The 16,902-nt window shown below is 38.2% G+C and overlaps 1 protein-coding gene across 4 annotated transcripts in view; it reads right to left on the reverse strand.

The window, feature by feature from the left end:
* The window catches only part of EPS8 (EGFR pathway substrate 8, signaling adaptor), a 175,387-nt gene that overhangs the window by 107,068 nt on the left and 51,417 nt on the right, over positions 1-16,902 (reverse strand). For 3 of the 4 annotated variants that reach the window (XM_087855659.1, XM_045781422.2, XM_087855658.1), the window contains one exon: positions 12,402-12,472. The exons of the other annotated variant lie outside the window; for it this stretch is intronic. The gene's annotated coding sequence lies outside the window, so the exon portion shown is untranslated. The remainder of the gene's footprint in view (positions 1-12,401; positions 12,473-16,902) is intronic. 4 annotated transcript variants of the gene reach the window in all.

A 16,902-nucleotide genomic window follows, 5' to 3' on the forward strand; every position in this document is an offset into this window, starting at 1 on the left:
GCTTATAAATCTTCCCTTCTAAAAACTGCCTAGTAGCTTGCTTATAGGATCTCTGCCTGATTGGTAAGTAAGGAAGGTCACTTCCTAGCTGATCTAGGAACCTCAGGATATTCGGGGGACCTCAAGAAGAGAGGAATTTACCCACATCTGTTAGTGTTGCAGGCAAAATCTGACAGGGAGTCATTGGCTTGGTTTCCTAGCCTCAAGAGGCTTTCCAAAGTCCGATCTGAGATTCCTCATTAGAAGTTCCAGCAAAGATTACTTTAACAAAAAAAAAGCATATATGGCCAATCATTCTTCTTGCTGCATTGATATAAATAATCAGGCCAAATTAATGAAACGAGACTTATTTTGCAAACAAATCGGTCTTACTTAAATTATCTTTGATAAAAATGGGGGGGGCGACTACAGACACAAAAATTAAGTTTCAATGTAAAACTAGAGCACACCCCCACAGGTATTAAATTCTAGTCCCCTTCACTGTCTTTAAGGTTTTGTTACCTACTTATAAAGCGCCAGATCCTGATTTCTTCTAGTCTCCTCCAACATCTAGCTACAATTCTCCAAACTAATGTTTCCAATTTTTCTCCCACCATTCTGACTTGGCATCACTAAAAATTAAAACTGCCTCTTTCCTAAAGCCCTGCAAGTTGAAGCTGGACAACTTGATGTCATCAAGAAATCACCACAACAGCTCATGGTGGACAACCTTCGTGCCTGTTGCTATGTGAGCCACTCAGAAAGTTCACCAGAGGACCGGATGATTACCACCAGAGACATTCGAACTACAAACCAGGAAAACCTGCCAGGTTACTACCATCTGCCCTCACCCCATCTAAAGATGCTTTGAGTCAAATACCTATAAATATTCTTGATGACTGACTGCCCTCTGGACTCAAAAACCATGTTTATGGTTTGTTCTAACCATTAACCATTAACCTTTTTCTTTTCTTTTGTCTCCACAGAAATGTCCAGGACGGAGAAACCGGTTCAAAAGGCTATGGGATAGTCCACTAAATCATTTTCTAGACCAAGAAAGTTCTTGAGAAGTTTCGGACAGGGGAGCGAGTGACATGGTTCAGGACATACTACCCCTGAAATATGGCACCTTGGCAAATTGAATATTTTAAGGTAAAGGGGTTTGAGAAAATGGCAAAAGTAGGACAGTCATTCTGACTTTCCCCGGCCCTTCTCTCCTGAAACAGGTCACAAAATCCTCATGTGAGAGGAAGAAAGGAATATCCTTATCTCTGAAGACAAAGGGACACTGAGAAGAATCAGAGCGAACAGGCCTCGCTAAGTTTCCCCCAGTTTACTATACTTACTCCATACTCTTTGTTCTAGCATATTGCTCCATGACTGGCCACTCTTCATTAAACCTAGATAAAAATACTCAGGACTCCTTCATTTCTTTATGAAGGCTCCTCCCTCATGAAAACTTTTATTACATAAGTCTGTATTCTTTTCTCCTATTAATCTCTGTCAATTTGCAGATCTAGCCAGAGACCCTAAGAGGATTGAGGTAAACTTTTTCCTCCCCTACCCTCCACAGATGCTATACTTCGCTCTCACCAAAACTGTATGTAGATCACTTATAAAAATCTATCCCAGTTTGACAGAGAAATTTTTTTAATATAATTCTTAGTTTAACAGTGATCCCTCATTAAAACCCTTTGCCCGTAACTTCAAATTTTTCTTGCTGATTTTTCACCTTTTTCTTTTAGATCAACGGGATTCATTCTGTTAGTTGTCAGAATGGATTTTTTATTGTGTATATAAGGCATAAACATACATAACATTTTTCCTCCAAACCAAAATAAACATGTACCTTGCATTTATGTTGTCAGTGTCAAGTTCTGACTTAGAAAACATAATGTAGACCTATTCTATATCTATATCTTCAACAACAACAACAAAAAAGGGTAGTAGGTTAGGTCTTTCAGTACTCTCAATAATGTCGGACATTATTCCTTAAAGTAACAACCACATTTGTGTTTCTTTTTATAAAACTGATACATGTGGCAATATTTTCTATATATCTGCCTAGATTATTCTAATTATATTTATTTTTTAAAGATGTATTTATTTATTTGAGAGAGAGAATTCATGGGGGGGTGGAGACCAGAGGGAGAGGGAAAGAGTGAATCTCGAGCAGACTCCAGGACGAGTGTAGAGCCCGATTCCTCGATCCCAGGACCCTGAGATCAAGACCTGGGCCAAAATCAAGAGTCACACACTTAACCAACTGCACCACCCAGGCACCCCTATTCTAGTTACATTTAATCCAAAACCAAAAGTGCCTGTTGGGTAACTCCCAAGTTAAGATCATTTTACACATTAACCTAATGCCACCTTTTCCATCTTAAAGAGGGCACACCTTAATTTTTACTGCAAACACAAACTTCCATTTTTAAGATAACCAATATGTTAAGTATGCTAGTATTAAAGCATCACTTCATTTATGTAAGGATGCCTGTTGTCATTCTTAATTTCCCATTGACCTTGAGTATTACAGTATTCATTCACATAACAGAAAAGTTCTATGGCTTCTTAATAAGAAAGCAAACTATAACCCATGAGTCAGTCAGTCCCTAAGGCTTATGAACTTTCAGAACTTGATGTCAAAATCTAATCCACATCTCAGACTCCCAGGATAAATTGTGCACTTAACATATAAGGTATATTTCAAATACCACCAAAAAGTCTCCATTAATTGATTTCAACAGTAGGGAAGACTAAGATGCAGAAAGAACAAGACAGCTTTTCTGACCGTTAGTAAATTTTGTCAAAATTTTTCTATATCTTTAAATATAGAAATTAATTCATATCGACTATAATACTATTTTAAAATTTGGCTGCTATGGTATAGTACGTACATACTAAATTGTAGCTTACATGGATTTTCAGTAGATTTTTACACAGTTCTTTTAGAAAGACACATACATATGCACAACCCCCAAATGGATTCTCCTGGCATTGCTCCATTTTGCAAAGGGGCTTGTTTACAGACAACTCAGTATCTGCGAGTAATAGATACTGTTTCATTGTTAAAAACCTATCAGTCCTCAAGGTTTCCCAGCCCCAAATTAAAATAGCATAAGATGCATTAAAACCATGAGTCTTCAATTTACATCATTTTGATTCATTTAACAATGAAATAAAATGCAGTATCAAAACAGAAGATCACCTAGGTATTCTGTCAGGGAACATTAGAAATATCTACTTTGTTTAACCTCAGGAGCAAACAGTGTTCTGCATTCAATTAGGATACCACAGCCCAGGGATCTATGCCAATAAATTAAGGTAAGTGAGCAGATCTACTTACCTGCTAGATTTCTAAACCAATTTGTATTCTTTTATGGAGGCTGTCAGTAATTATAGCAGCAACGCACTTCATCTCTACCACTAACTGCATGAACTGAAATCACTCTCAGAGTGTGTGTACGCACACATTCTATGGTTTACACAGCACTTTCACTTACACTATTCTTCTTAATTTTTGTACATTTGTTACCTTATCAAAAATTATACAATGGGGTTACACTAGTGATTCTTAGTCATACGGTGCCCCAACCACTACTCGGTACTGACCTTGGACGTCAGACCTGTAGAAATCTCATTGCAACAGCCCTGATTCACCACCAAAGGACAGAGAGATGGATGAGGGGGGAAAAAATACAAATGAGGGGAAAAATATGAATTTTAAAAATTCATAAGCTCTGTCAACAGTATCTTAAACATTGTTGGAAGCTCGTCTCATGCAGTATTGAAGGGGAAAGGAAAACTTTTCCTTTGTCCCCTCCCAGTTTCTTCGGTCTAATAATTAAATTGACATAAAACAGACAACAGGAGAATAACGAAATTAACTCGTAAGTATGGAAGCTCATAGAAATAAGAGTTTCAAAGAAGTAACTGGAGGGGTACCTGGGTGGCTCAGTCGTTAAGCGTCTGCCTTTGGCTCAGGGCGTGATCCCGGAGTTCTAGGATCGAGCCCCACATCAGGCTCCTCCGCTGGAAGCCTGCTTCTCCCTCTCCCACACCCCTGCTTGTGTTCCCTCTCTCACTGGCTGTCTCTCTCTCTGTCAAATGAATAAATAAAATCTTAAAAAAAAAAAAGAAGTAACTGGAAACAGGCAGCTTTTATTTCTTTTAGACAAAGAAAGAATATATTTGTGAGGAAATGCTAAGACAAAGTGGTTTGGGCTTGGGGTAGGAAATTAGTAAAGAAGTAGTAACAAGGATTGTTTATACAGCCTTCTCAGACTTGAATTCTCTCTCTTTGGCAATAAGGATGCTTTTTACCCTCCAGGTGCAGGGAGGGTACCCTTCAGATGGGGAATTTATTTCCTGCTTTCAGAGGGAGAGAAGAGAGTCAGTGTCCTTCTTGCATGGGCTATTTCTTAAGTGACTTTAATTCACAATAATCAATATGCCAAAGCAGTATATTTTGGGGCAGCCTGCCCTGAATCCATCAGTAGGCTGACTGGTTCATTAAAAATATAGGATTCTCCCTTTAGGTTATGCTAGAGATATAAATACACACACAAAATAGAGTTTGCCCTTTAGGTTAATCTGTATGACATATCTACATACGCATACTAAAAGCACACAAGTAACACAGGTATATGTATAAACGCTGAACACAGCATAAGTCTAATGAAATCATACTTTATGTATAAACAAAAGATCAGAAGACTTTAATATGATAGCCAGTGAGGAGTCAGTCGATCATGAAAACTGAATAAATAGAAAGGTTTCAGGAAGCAAATTGCCACTTCTTTTCCAGTAAGGATAGAAAGGCTTTGTGGGGAGTTTAATACCTGAAGATAATTCCACGACAAAAATTAAAGAGCCTGATAAAGCAAGGATTGTTTCTTTCACATGAAAGACAAGTTGAAAAAGAATACAAGCAGAAAAACAGCAAGAAACAAGAGAGATCCTTGTCAAGGATCATAGACTGATGGGTTTGGGGAGGGGACTAAGAACCTATAGGATGTAAAATTCAGTCCCTGTGGTTTGCAGGAAAAAACAGCTTAAAAACAAATCACCTGGAGAAGGCAGCAGGGCTCAGAATTCAAATATGTGCCAAAGTCCAGGAAAAGAACTAGAACAAAAGTTCTACAGTGATACGTGCCAGGTGGATTTATGAAAAACAGTCAAGAGGGAAGTGCCAGGTTTTGTCCAAAGCCTGTTTGTCTCTGGAGTGACAGCAAAGAGTGCAGAGAAATGCATATGTATGTATATACGTACATATGCACACACAGGATGCTCTCTTGCTGGACGCGTTAGTGATACAGTAGGCATTCCTCCAAACGGTGAAATGGTAATAAGAGGCAGGTTTTGAAGTGACAGTGTAAAGCTTTATCTTTCAATTTATTTAATATAAGTTGGTGATTAATTATCCTGCCTCTCCTTGCCTCCTAAAAGAACAAATAAATAAATAAAAATCTACTGAGTGCCTATTATGTAGTGTGTACATTAGGTGTAAATGAAATCACATAGTCGTCCTAGGAGCAGAAATGATTATAACTGTATTAATGATGCAGAAGTAAAAGAAAGAGAGAAAAAGCTCTTCAATTCAAAAGGAGAACCATTTGATTACTGAGAGTTACGGGTTAGAGAGGATATAACATGACCAGAACTAATTTAAACTTTGTTGCATATAGGACTCCTCAGATTTAAATTATTAAATAAATAAGAAAGACTGTAATTCAGTAAGTGATATTGTTGTCAGGGTTTGAAATTTACTAACTCTCTTAGATCATCATTCCACTCGAGAAATCTTAAGAGTTAAATCTGAATTATACACAAGTAACTAGTTTTATTGTTTTCATCTCACAAGGACTGTGGCATCTGGGGTTCTCGCAGTTTCCCTGGCTGACTGACCTTCTGACACCTAAAGCTGTACAGAGCTGGGTTTGCTATAGGAGCACGGACCCCAAGTAGGAAATTCTCATTATATTCAGTTTGGCCATTTGGAAAACGTGTGTGTGTGTGTGTGTGTGTGTGTGTGTACACAGATGTATCTCCAAATCAAATCACTACCCCCAATTCATTGTTCTGCTTGTATTCACCCCTCCTCATTCTTGTGTTATATTTTAAACCTAACTGAAACGCCTTAACATTTCTTTTAATGTCTATAGAAACCTACAGGTTTCTGACAGCTGATTCCCTGCCACAGCTTATATAAATACAGTAAAGCAAAATATATGCCACATATGCTATGGTGCCTCAGTAAAATTAAGAATGGACAAGCCTAGTTTCTTTATCATGATGTTTCTGTTGGTTTTCTTCTACCCCCCCCCCCCATAATGCTTCAAAAAGTGATAAAAAGTTTACAACTGCATTACAGGATAATAATTCCCCACCAGCTCTGATTGCAATGGAAAAGTTTAAAACTGTGAAATGGGTAAACTCCTGCTAGTTAGCACGAAAGGAAATAATCAACAGATTAAAAGCATTGATGTAGCTAATTCTTAGTAATGACAGGCTTTGCATTCTAACTACTCACTTTTTAGTGATGGAAATTTAACTGTTGCCCTAAGTGTGGGCAACTGGTAGTAAGAAAACACAGGTGACCCTAACCTGAAAGAATCATGCCAACCATAGAACTAAGCAGACTATTCATCCCCATGGTAATAACTCTTAAAACAGACACAGAAGCCAATTCATAGATTCTATTTTCAAAGCAAGGCGCGATTTGGGGGTGTATATATGTATATAATTTATATAGTGTCTTGTGCCAAACCAATAACAGTCCAAGAGATCAAGCTTAGAGAAAGGACAGCAGTGGCCCTTTTAATAATATTGACTGCTAACGCATGGAAAGGTAATCTGTTCCTCAGGCGAAGAACCATAGAGGATGTTACAAAAACACGACAACAATAATCAGGAACATTCTCCCAGGTGCTGAGTCATTAATTGAACTTGAAAGGTCAGGCATTTCTCAGAACAGCATCATATCTGAGGAAAGCATATACTTTCTGCGTGAAAATACAAGTCTGATATTTACGCTTTGTGACTTGAATACAAAAGAACATTACAAATCTAAGACTTTATACTTGTACTATTTTTTTTTTGTACCTACTTCCTTTCACTGTTTCCCGAAGCCCTGCTTTTGAGCCCTTGGCTTTGCAGGTGGCTCTTGTAAGGGAACTCGGGTTTGTCCACATTTGCAGATTTGTTAAGATTCCTCTGCCCCATATTTATTGGGCCTCTTACCAGACATAAAATGGATCCCAGGCTTATAGATTTGAGGTGGACCTGGAGATGTGCCTCCCAGATACCCCTTCAAGGAACGACTTATTGGGGCACGTGGGTGGCTCAGTGGGTTAAGCGTCTGCCTTTGGCTCAGGTCATTGTCCCACGGTCCTGAGCGTGGGGGGGGGGGGTGCTGCTTCTCCCTCTGTTCTCCCCCCCGCCCCCCGCTCATGCTCACTCTCATTCCTCACTCCTGCTCTCTTTCTCATAAATAAAATCTTAAAAAAAAAAGGAATGTTTTTTTTTGCCCCAGCTGCTGGCAGTACAGTCAGCAGACAGCCTTGAGCAATCAGCCTTTTGAGGGACGGCCTCAGGGCAGCAAGCTATCCCACTGAAGGTCACATCCTTCCCAGGGAGGCCCACAACCAATGAGTGATCAAGGTGAGGGTATGGATACTTCGCCATTTCAGTCCAATGCAGGACAACGTTCACAGGCCATTTTTGCTCCAAAACTCAGGGTGATGTCAGGAGTCTGTGTCATTGGTCCTACAATGTAACCTGACTTCTCCCCCTGCCTACTCATGCCATATCTAAGATTTTAAACAAGCTTTACTGAAAACAGTCAAAGACATGATTTCCAGAAATGAAGCACAATATATTTTGGTATCAAGCTTTGGGAACAAAATATTTAAGCCAATAAAAATATGCTAAAAAACGCAATCAAAAAAATAAAAAGACAAGCCATGGCCTGGAATATTTATAAATCATCTTTCTTTTAACATTTCTTTCTTTCAAGGTAAGTGTACTGGTGACAAATTCCCAATGCAGTATTGTCCTTGTTTTGTTTCAGAGAATCTTTATGTCTCTTTCACTTTTGAGGGATAATTTCAGGGATACAGAATTCTAGTTTGGTGGTTGGAGGTTTGGTTTTCCCATAACTTTAAATATCTCACTTTGTATTCTCCTCGTGCCTACATGGTTTTTGAAGAGAAGACCAGCGTAATTCCTCTATAAATGAGCTACTTTGTGTGCTGGTAGCCACTCTTAAGAGTAAACGCACAGCTTCCCCTCTAGCACTTGATTCCATAGTACCAGTTTAATTTAACCAAATACATACTCCAAACACTGAGCTAGGTACCTGGAGATGATCTCAAAAATACAGATTCGATAAGATAAATTGGAACTAGGCTGTTCATGTCTACAGGGAGCTTAGAAACTCAGGGGCTTTAAGACAGAACATTCTGTTTAGTCAATGAAACTATGAAGTTTTTGAGGGCAGGGACTTTATCTTTATTGTGGCCTAATACCACTCAACCTTCTTTATATTTGCTTCCTGGGCTACTAAGGAGAATTACAAACTTGACAATCAGACATTCTATAAATCTCTATCAGTCTTAGTTGGTCTTTGACTGTTGGCCATCAACACTTTCTATCTTTTTGGTTCCACAATATATTCCCCATAGTAACCATATTCTCAAGTTACAATTACAGCATGCTCCTTTTCCATCACCCTTCCTCAGAAAATAATTACACTTCCCATGTAACCAAAAAAATAGAGACAAACCACATGACCTCCTTATCCACATGTAAATAAGAATCTTTTTTTAAGAAAATCTTTAATAGCACAAAAGATCTATTAGATGTTAAGTATTGTTTTAAAAAATGGATTCACAAATGACAAGCTTGCATATGACATTTCAATATTCCATTTACTCATTTCAGAAATGCATCTCAGGCAGAAAGTTCAGTCAACAATATATCTTACAGTATCTTAAAGGCGTGTCTTTATATCATCTGGAAATAAATCATTTTTGGATAGAAAAATCAAAATGTTCTGGGCAACTGTTATCCAAGTTTTTCACTGATTTAATCAAACTCCCTAAACAGAATCTTTGTCCTCTTGAAATATTTATTCTCTTTTCAAAATATTTTAAGGGTTAAATTCAGAATATAAAACTTTACGATAAACTCTTCACCATTTTAAATGTTTCACTCACTCAGGCCTTTTTCACCTCATGCGAACTTCACACTAAAGATTCAAAGAGCTAGAGTATTTTCCAAATAGAAACATCTTTTTTCTAGTATTTTTGCATAAAAACGATTTCATTGCATTCTGTGTAAGCGTCAGTGATTTCAATCATCCCTAAACGGACAGCTAGAAGTCACTTAATGTCCTGTTACCTAACCCCTTCAGCCTGTATGCTCACACTCTAAAATGAAAAACAGAAAATAAAGTATGCCAGTGTGTAGGCAAAAGGAAGCTGAATGATTAATCACTATATATTTCTGTTCTTTAAAATCTGATTTTGGGGGCACCTGGGTGGCTCAGTCGGATAAGCATCTGCCTTCGGCTCGGGTCACAATCCTAGGGTCCTGGGATCAAGTCCCACATCAGGCTCCCTGCTCAGTGAGGAGTGTGCTTCTCCTTCTCCCTCTGTGCTCTCTCTCTCTCAAATAAATAAAATCTTTAAAAAAAATAAAATAAAACCTGATTTTGTAGAATTTTTTCATCATATCCATAAAACAGAAATACACACTGAAAAGGTAAATGTTTTAAGTGCTTAATACTTTTTTGTGTGTTGTTTTTGCAAAGATAAACAGTTTAAATAACTGCCTACTTCCGAGAGCAACTAAATCCAGTTAAACAGTGCATTTCAGAAAACTCTAACACTAGTCGCAGAAACAGCTAAGTAAAGACCAATTAACTCATCTCAGTAACTTCAGTCAGACATGCTGACCTATCTCTAAGCTTGGACTTTCTCATGTTAATGAAGATGGTGAGTGTATCAGAGAATCCACAATTATACACAACTTCAACAAGAGACCTGATTTGTCAACACCACATTCCATTACAAGCTCACCTATACGTAATTCCCTTTGGGCTTTACGTCATAATCGTGACAATGATGACAACAAATTGAGGGAGGAGGATAAATCAGCAATGACAATAATTACCTAAGCACATATTTGGTCTCCATACCACACTGGCCACTTTCTTTCTTTTCTTTCTTTTTTTTTTTTTTTAAGATTTATTTATAGACAGAGAAAGAGCTTGGGGGGAGCAGTGGGAGAAGGAGAGAGAGAATTTCAATTAGACTCCCCACTGAGCACAAGGCCAGATGCAGCCTCAATCTCACAACCCTGAGATCATAACCTGAGCCAAAATCAAGAGTCAGAGGCTTCACTGACTGAGCCACCCAGGCGCCACCATACTGGGCACCTTCTAGAAGTATGCTATCTCCTTTAATCCTCACAATTCTACAATGTCAGGAACACTATACCCATTTTACAACCATGAAGTGTGAGGCTCAAGAGGATGCATGCCCCGAATTTTACAAATGGTAGATGGTGAAGACTGTGAACAGACCCTCTCCTCCAGCCTACACCCACCATCTAAAAAGAAAAGCAACTGGTAAAAGCCCTCTACAATTATGTTTCTTTAGACTGGTCAATTATTTTGGGGGGGAAACCAAAGAAATGACTTATAAACGGAATGGAATAAGCCACTTGTTTACTAAGTAAGAAACAAAAATACAAAAGAATATGCCTTGCAATTGTATTAAGAGAACACAAAAGTAGTTGCTGGATGACTCAGCCAAACAATAAATTAGAGGTGAAAGCAGCAGCAGGAGAATTAAAGCTGTTGAGCTGGCACTGGAGATTAAAAGACAGGTCCCTGATTGCTGGGAAGGGCCTTGAACACCACCCCCTCAGTCACTCCACAAAGAACTGAATAAGTCCATTGTGTGAGAAAAACACCACATTTTCTTCTGGACTAAGACACAGAGATAGCAGCAGCAGCGTCTGACCAAAGATGACCATCACCTAGCTACAGAGTCATGACCACCACACAGAATCCGTAGCGCCTGAAGACAGAGTGCAGGAAGATGGGACTCTTACTACCGTTTTACCGATTTACCACTATCTTTCTCTCCCAAGATATGAGTAAATTACTCTCAAAACATAGTTACTAGAAAGAAATGCAGTAATCACATTTGCTAAATAGTATCCTGGCACCTTTGAAAAGCCTCAAGGTACAATTTGGGAGACCCAGAACAAAAGATTATGTGTAAAAACTTAAGCCCAAAAAGAGGTAAGACATGACATGTGTGGGGTGAGTCGAAGAAAAACAAGAGAAATAAAGGACGTTAAGAAGACAAACGAAACAAACAAAAACTGATGGAGTGAGAACAAAGCCCATTCAGTTTTACTCAGGCCTCGTACACTAAGGCGTCCAGATGAATGGCTGAAACTCCAGGGAGGAGAAAAATCAGAACTAGATGTTTTTCCCACAGCAAGAAAGTAAAATACTGAATATAAAAGTATTGAAAAGATGTAACAGGTTTTCTTTTTTTTTTCTTTTTTTTTTAAGATTTTATTTATTTGTCAGAGACAGAGCGTAAGCAGGGGGACTGGCAAGCAGGAGGAGAAGCAGAGTCCCTGCTGAGCAAGGAGCCTGACACAGGACTCGATCCCAGGACCTGAGAGATCATGACCTGAGCCAAAGGCAGACACAAGCAACTGAGCCACCCAGGTGTCCCGATGTAACAGGTTTTCAATAGAAAATACATTTTTTGTAATCCACAGATTGATAATTCCTTCAAATACGTCCTCATATGTAAATAAATGTTTAGTTCTAAAAATGCCAACACTTTCAGAGCCATGTAATTGGTTTGCCTCTCTTTCCTCTGCCACTTCTTCCTCCTAGTACTTTCCCCTCTTCTTTTGTGCTCACCAGTTCTCTCAGAAACAATATATAAGATGGCGCAGTCTTCCTACCATTCCACTGGTTAGGCTACAGTTACATTCAAAAACGTCATACTTACACAGATTCTCTGCATGTTACTGTTAATTTCCATTTAATTCACTGACAGTTCACAGTATTAATACCTCCACCTTACATTTTTCTTAATATAAAGACACTTACATATCCATGATCTCAATTTAGTCTCACAACATGTAATCTGGAAGGTAAGCAGAGTCAATAGCCCCATTATTCCCATTTTAAAAATAGGCAAACTGACCCAAAGAAGTCAGGTAACCAGGACGAGGCATGAAGGTGGGGGGAGCTCCAGCCAGATTCACGCTAACAGCATTTCATGGATAATTGCAGTATTTCTCAGAATACATGCAAATGTCAAAATTTCCTAAGAAACAGCAGATGGCTTTCAATGTCTTAATTTTTCTACAAATGGACTCACCTCAAAAATGAAAATGTGCTCCAATTCTTATGCTTCTACTTTAGTCCACTGAGAGCTGTGTTAGAGATGGTCTGTGGATAAAAATACGTGAATAAAAATAAAATTTCATTTTGAAGCACAGTAGGAAAGCAGTAGCTGTTTTTGCTTAATACTTATATTTGTTCTCTTTTACTTAAATTGTTTGTTCTCTTTTTATGTAGATTAAAAATTATATGGACGGAAAAGATAAAGAGGAAAGAAGTCATACAGGATCAAATATGGTGATGAGCACACTAACATACCATCTGATTTAATCCTTGCAGTAACTCTTAGAAGTACTTCACTTCTAAACAAACTAAAATTCTAAGACTTATACTAGGATCTGAACATACCAATGCCTCAGAGGTACTTTATTTTGCATCTTTTCACATTTATCTAGCATTTCACAAACTATATATAGCATAGGCATATTCAATTTTTTCCTATATGTAGTTAGACCTGTACATTCAGCTCAGGGTCTATAAATACACATAGTTACCTAGGTATTTAAAATGCAGACCCACGCTATGAGTGCATGTTATTAAATGACATACGTGCGTACCTAACAATATCGTAATATATATTGTGAATAGGCACCTATCCATTAGATAGTTAAAGAACCCATACGTGTCACAATTTTGTAAAAGTTAAATAACAAGACAAAGAGTCTGTGCTTTAAATAAAAAACGGTCACTAAAAAAATAAATTAAATTAAAAAAACTTAAAAACGATCACTAATACCATATAATGCTTAAGAGCTACTAATTGCAGTATGGACTTCTTTGTCATATGACTAATAGCAATGAAAAGGACTCTGGAATACAGGAGCTTGAATCTGAATCCCAACTCTATAACAGCATGGAAATACTGAAGATCAGACTTCATTCTTCTGTTCAGATCCTCATATAACATAATCTCACTTGCCTAGAGGCCACACATCAATGACAACCTCAGCAATGTCCTAGAGTAAATTAAAAAGTTACATGGCTAGTTAAATAGATGCCACATAGTCTATGCGCTAAACTTCTCCATTTTATTCAGATGCCCTCAAGCTCAGCTTAGATCTTTTAAAATCTCATTTTAGAAAAAGGTCAAATGAAGTTGGTAATCAAATCAATCCACGGCAGGTTAGAAGCACTGGTCAGATGCATTAAATCTGAATTTGGGGAGCTATGGTTGCTAGAGGTAGCAGAAAGAAATGACAGCAGAAAGAAACTGGTAGATTATAATAACAAGAGAAATATGACATACAATGGGAAGAACACATTCATAAAGCATCCTGAGAATATCTGGTATAGAACCATAGGACCATGTACTATATTACACCCATATTACAATCCAAATAAAGAGTATGCACAGTGACAAATTATATTCGATGTAAGAAGACAAGAAATTGATACTTGAAAGAAAAATTACCATCTTAATAGTTTAAAAATAAATTTAAAAAATTCTAATAGTTTAAGAATTATACTTTAACTCATGAAGCAGATAGCTAGGAAATGCACTTTTTTGTGAATCTGAAAAGCGCATTACTAGGCAAACCTGATAAATGAGAGGCTAATGTAGTTAACGGAGCAAATATTGGGGAACAAGGCCACGTAATTAAAACCGAGCACTATATTAGATACAACAGTGGGAAGTCTCTCCCCTCATAAAGTTCACAGTTCAATAGAAAACGCCACCATAGGGGCGCCTGGGTGGCACAGCGGTTAAGCGTCTGCCTTCGGCTCAGGGCGTGATCTCGGCGTTCTGGGATCGAGCCCCACATCAGGCTCCTCCGCTGGGAGCCTGCTTCTTCCTCTCCCACTCCCCCTACTTGTGTTCCCTCTCTCGCTGGCTGTCTCTCTGTCAAATAAATAAATAAAATCTTAAAAAAAAAAGAAAAGAAAACGCCACCACATATATACATAAATTTTAATACTATTTAGTTGTATAATAGAGATACAAGTAAGAGACATAATATCTGGTTGTCTCTCTTTTTATGATGTTATCAACTGCTGATGTGCAATGCCTAGACTCTTTAATTCAGTAAGGGCTATAAGTGTGACTTAAAGAAGGCTGGAACATATAAAGTACAAGAGAAAAGATATATCAAAATAAAACTCTGTGACTCGAATTAAAAATGAGCATCAGAAATTCCCTCCCTCCTCCTTTTTACTGTAATAGCAAAGAAAACTACTGACAACAGTTAACACATATTGAGAACATTTATTATGTTCTAGGTTCTGCTCTCAGAGCCTAACATGTATGAACACATTCAATCCTCAACGACAACCCTATGATGAAGATTCTATTATTATCTTGGTTTAAAAAATAAGAAAATGGAGGCACGCGGATGGTAATTTGCCCCAAGCTACACTAGCTAAGAAACAAAATTTAAATACAGGAAGTCTGGCTTCAGAATCCATGCTTTTCACCACTAGATACCTAAGAGCGAACTAAATGCCTATTGAGGTACTGTCTCATAGAATGTATACTTCTCAAAGCATCACACATTTTTTAAAAGATATTATCAGGGGTGCCTCGGCAGCTCAGTTGGGTAAATTATTGTGTGATGAATCCTGTTAAGTGAGAAACAGCTGTATTCAACACAAAAAGGTAAAAAGAACAGAGGCTTTGAAATTCAATTTTTTTTAAAGATTTTATTTATTTATTTGACAGAGACAGCCAGCGAGAGAGGGAACACAAGCAGGGGGAGTGGGAGAGGAAGAAGCAGGCTCCCAGCGGAGGAGCCTGATGTGGGGCTCAATCCCAGAACGCTGGGATCATGCCCTGAGCCGAAGGCAGACACTTAACGACTGTGCCACCCAGGTGCCCTTGAAATTCAATTTTTGATCCCTCGCTTACTAGTTTTCACATCATCTCAAGCAAGTTCTAGTTCCTTCATCTGTAAAATGATAAAAATAATTTCTTCCATATAATGTTGTGATATGTGGATTTCATATTATAAAAAATTCAATATATCGTAATCTTTTATATAAACTATAGAAGTGTGTGTGTATACACACACACACACACACACACACAATTTCCTAGCAGTGTTCTATTAGTGTTTCACAGTAGCTAATATTCTAATTGTCAACATCCAATCATTACTCTGCTAGTTAATAGTATTGTTATGCTACCTGATATTAAACTCACTTCTCCCCAAATGCGAACGATATTCCCCATTGGTATAAATCATAATTTGGAAAACACATCCACTCTGATGAACTAAGAAACCCCTTTATACACTGAAGCCGAGTGTCCTTTATGTAATCAGCAGGACGAGAATTTGCCAAAAACTTTTATTTACCTAAGTTGTAAAGATTTTGGATCAATAATATTGTTACAAATATTTAAAGATAGGCTGCTTTCAGTCACATAGCCAAATTTAAGTTACATCTGAAATATACCTGGTATTTGAAGGATAAATCTATCCTAAAAAATATCAAAGTAGTTCACTGGACTAATGCTTCTATAAGAAAATTCTTACCCTTGAAGATAAAGTATCAACAAGAATGGGCTTCCTTCCAAATCCCCGATGCCCTAGGGCATATCACATATACCTTAAAGCTCTTATTTTGTTATAACGTACCATGTTTTATCAGTCATTTCATCACATACTGGTCCCACAGTTGGAATATGAGCTCCAAAAAGACAGAGGAAGACTTATTTTCTTTTTTATCATCAGCATCTGCATAGGGAGTGCCTGACAGCAGCAGGTGCTTAGTACGTGTTGGCTGAATTCACATAGGAGTATATATACCTTCCTTCTCTAAGGACTTCTGGATCAAATCATTAAGTACCCCTTGTTAAACACTCCATGATGGAACTGTGCCTACCACCCCTGGGACCAGAACCTGAAGAGACTTCCACCGTGGTCTTATCCTTACCCCTTATTCCGCAGAGGGCACATCTACTTCAGGTCGTTCAAATTCAGGACAGACTATATCCCTGGGTTCCTCTTCCCAGCCTAGCCTTCGATCTGCAATACCAGCTAACACTGACTGACAGCACTGTCTGTGTCGGGTAATACACTAAACACAGCATGTACTTTAGTTCACGTGTTCTTTACGATAACCTGGGAGTAAGTATTAGTGTTACTCCCATCTTACAGGTGAAGGCTAAGGCTTAAAGACGTTATGAAATATGTCCAGTGTCCCAAGGTCAGGGAGCGGAGGAAGGGTTGGAGCCAGGTCTGTCTGAATGTGCTGCACATTCTCAATCATGGACTCCCCGGAACAGAAGACTGCTAGTAAACAAAACTTTCCAAAAAAGACTCTGAAAGTCCCTTGAGATGATTTAAAATGTTTTTAAATAAGCTTTTAAAAGTTCGTTTTGATCTCCCGACCCTGAGATCAAGACTGGAGCCAAAATCAAGAGACAGATGCTTAACCGACTGAGCTACCCAGGCGCCCATAAAACGTATTTATTAACTTCATCTATTACTAACCAATATACTTAAGTTTGGGGGCCTCGATGTTCCTATAATATTCGTTTC

This window comes from Ursus americanus, chromosome 25 (genome assembly GCF_024610735.1).
Source record: "Ursus americanus isolate L20-20 chromosome 25, mUrsAme1.1.p, whole genome shotgun sequence".
Taxonomy (NCBI): domain Eukaryota; kingdom Metazoa; phylum Chordata; class Mammalia; order Carnivora; family Ursidae; genus Ursus; species Ursus americanus.